Consider the following 3,933-nt stretch of genomic DNA (forward strand, 5'->3'; position numbering starts at 1 on the left):
ATATTTGCGGGACACAAGACTTTGGTCTTTTCTATCAGAAAGATCAAAAGTCCCAGCTTGTTGGGTATGCTGATGCCGGATATCTATCAGATCCTCACAAAGCAAAATCTCAGACAGGTTATGTATTCACATATGGTGGCACAGCAATTTCTTGGAAGTCAACTAAGCAAACACTTACATCAACATCATCAAATCATGCCAAATTAATAGCACTATATGATGCTGGTAGAGAATGTGTGTGGTTGAGATCAATGATTAATCACATACAAGAAGCATGCGGATTAGAACAAACCAAGAAGGAACCAACGATTATTTATGAAGACAATGCTGCTTGCATAGCTCAGATCAGATAAGGTTACATCAAGGGTGATCGAACAAAGCACATTTCACCAAAGTTTTTCTCAACATATGACTTGCAGAAAGAAGGGAAAATTGATGTTCGCAAGATCAAGTCAAATGAAAATTTAGCTGACCTGTTCACAAAATCTTTACCAAGAAGCAGTTTCGAGCAACTATCACACAAGATCGGTGTCCGCAGATTGAAAGATGTTTGTTGAGTTCAGGGGGAGAATTATACACACTGTACTCTTTTTTCCTTAACTAAGTTTTGTCCCAATGGGTTTTCTTAGTAAGGTTTTTAATGACGCAGTACAACTGATCCAGTAGTATCAGTTTATTTATTCGGGTCCTGAAGTACCTATTTAACATCATCCTAAAGTATGTTGTTAAACTGTGTTTAACTCTAAATGTCTGATGGGGAGTGTTATAAACCAGACATTTTAGGCCCAACCCATTACTTATGGGCTTTAGGGTTTCCAACTATGTTTATCTATATATTGTAATGTTGACTAGAATGAAATTGTGAATTCAGTTTATTTCTATTTTCTCTTTGGTTTTTATCAGTTTTTATTTTATGTAGTTTTTTTTAATTTTATTTGGTGTGTGTTATTTTAGTTAGTGTGTTCATTTAATTAAATGAAATTTTAAATAGTTAAAATAAAAGTAAAAATCCACATGGTTGATCACGCCAGCTGAAGCCACGCCACCCCACACCCTTTGATTTCATAAATTAACTTGTGGATCCCACTTTCGTCATGTGTCGAACCATGCCTCTTAGCCAAGCCCCTTCACACCCCATAGTATAGGTCCTTTGAAATGTTAACTTTTAACAAAAGAAAATCTCTTAATGATGATTAGATGAAATCGAGAAACCAATATTTCACAAATTATAATTGCCTTCGAAGATAACTGGGAAAGCAAAAGTACACACGTATTGGTAATTGAGTAGTGGGAGCCTTAAATTATTCTTAACCTCAGATGTTTTTTTTTAACGGCAAATTTGGATCACTTACAGACCACTGGAGTATAATCGTGACACCAGCGTAACTATCCGATCATATCCATCTTCAGGGGGCATAATGCCTATACACTAATTCAGAAGGAAACCCAATAAATATGGGGAAACCCCCCTTTGTGGGAATCGAACCAAGACCTATTGGTCCAAAGTCTTATCACACCCCCAAAATGCCACTAAACTATAAAGCCATGCGCAACCTTAGATGTTTTAAAAGTCAAACTTATCACATAATATTTGAAATCGAATGTTTGTCTTAAAAAGGAACTTGTTGGGGTTTTCATTTTTAATTTTGGCCAACTATTAATCGATGTGGATGAAATTGTATAATGGGCAGGTTGTGAGCTTAGGCCGTGGGGTATGGTGGGGCTTGGGTTGTGATGACGGGGGTAGCCCAAGATTAAATAAAGTGACTAGATATGCAAATGCTTAAATGGTTAAATGGTTCACCGGTTGAAAAGCTGTAAGATGGGAAAAGCGAGGAGTGAACAGTAATCAATCACATCCAGAGCTTGCTTCACCAACCCACGCCCGCAAAAGCAAAGCAGGTCTGCACAATACACGTTATTACCCAGGGGTTAAAAGCCTTCAACCCCAAAAGGGGAAACCCTCCACTGCAAGCATGATTACTAGTCTTGTACATGCCACTTTGGGAGATGTCTTCCCTTATAAAAAGACATCTCATTTACTCCAAAAAACATCCTCTGACCAGTTGAGATTCTCTCATCTCTGGTCTTTCGTGAGTACTTGCTCACTTCCAAGTTACTCCTTATCACATCCACCACACACATTCCGTTTGCTCTCACTTCTGGATTCGAGCACGTCTCGGAGAAAGAACTTTCAGCAAACAACAATTACAAACTAGTAAACCTCCTTCCACGTCTTGCAAACGTGGGGGGACCCCGCGACCTGCGTTAGGCAAGGTTGAACCCTTCAACCTTTTTGCCTAACCAACTCAGCTACCATCTTTGGTCTCGTGTTTGTTGCATCAACAAGTTGGCGCCCACCGTGGGGCTACGCCGCTATTTCTTCTCAAAAAAGATCTAGTAGTGTAGCTCTCTTCACTTAAAGTCACCATATCTGAAAGTGGATCTCCGGGAGAAGTAAACCAGATTCCAAACACTTCCACCCCGGGTAGTAGCCAAGCTCATATGACTATAACAACACCTTTCTCGACTCCGGGGAGCACACCCGAGTTCCTTACCTTCAACACACCAACCCCATCCAGATCTGGGGCTCCATCTCCCAATATCGGTGTATCTGACACCCCAGCACGTGTTGAACTTACCCCCGAGGGGGTCGCTAATAATTTCCTCGAGTTAAGGTCACTTCTTAACCAGCATATGAGTAAAGAAAGGGAAAAGGGTATAAGGATTCGTTTAGATTATGACGAACCTGAGCCAACGCTGTCTCCCGGACCATCCCTACCACCTTTTACCACAAGAAGTGAGGCTGGTCCCAGCAACCCTCCAAACCCTCACCCTTATCTGTCCACTATGACAAATCCTACGGTACATCCTATCCTCTCTTCCCAACCAATTACTAGTGGTGTTCCTCTGGGACACGAGCTAACGCTTGACCAGCTCCTACAGTCCCCAGTGACAAGCTATCCAGCTTCTGTAACAACCACATGGGAGCAAGCTCTGTCCGTGCTCCCTTTAGCACGAAGTGCTGTTACTAGCACCCCTCTTGGAATAAACTGCTCGGTTGGTCCAGGAAGCCTTCAAGGCTTCAACCTCATACCCAATATGATGACCCAGATGATGGCCAACTTCTCGTGGCAACACTTCATTAATCAAGTGCTAGCCACTCAGGGGAATCACGGCAATAGTAACAATGTGGATACAAGGCCTGAAGAGGACTTGGCTAAACCCTATAAGCCAAGCAACCTTTCATGCTTCTCAAGGCAGATAGCCGATTATGATTTTCAATCAAAAATCAAGATGCCAACCCACATCAGAACGTATGATGGGACTGAAGATCCCGAGGACCATCTCCAGATCTTCACTGGTGCAGCTCGAATAGAAAAATGGTCAAATGCTGAATGTTGCCTAATGTTCATGCAGACTCTTGTTGGATCCGCCAGAATCTGGTTCAACGACCTACCTGCTCAAAGCATTCGAAGCTTTGACGATCTCAGCAGGGGTTTTCTGGCAAACTTCTCCCAACAAAGGCGGTATGTCAAAGACGCAACAGTAATCTTCCAGATAAAACAACGTGATGATGAAAGTCTTCGAGCATTCATTGAACGATACAAGAAGGAAGGTCTGACCTATGTAGGGGCAGATGAGAAAATGAGAGTGGCTGGCTTTATGAATGCCATAACCTCCAAATACCTCACACGAGACTTCAACAAATCTCTGCCCAAAACCTTGGAAGAAGCCCTTGAAAGGGCCGAAGCTCACATTCGGGGAGAGGAAGCTGTAGACATCAAGGAACAAAGGAAAAGAGGGTCTGGCTGGCGGAGCAATAGCCCAGCCAGAAAGAGGGGAAACTTCAACTCCTATGACAGGCGCCCAAAGGGTTTAGACTCTCGAAGGTCTGAAGGTCGGAACCCTTCAAGCAGAGACAAAGGCATG

The sequence above is a fragment of the Helianthus annuus genome, chromosome 5, assembly GCF_002127325.2.
Source record: "Helianthus annuus cultivar XRQ/B chromosome 5, HanXRQr2.0-SUNRISE, whole genome shotgun sequence".
Taxonomy (NCBI): Eukaryota; Viridiplantae; Streptophyta; class Magnoliopsida; order Asterales; family Asteraceae; genus Helianthus; species Helianthus annuus.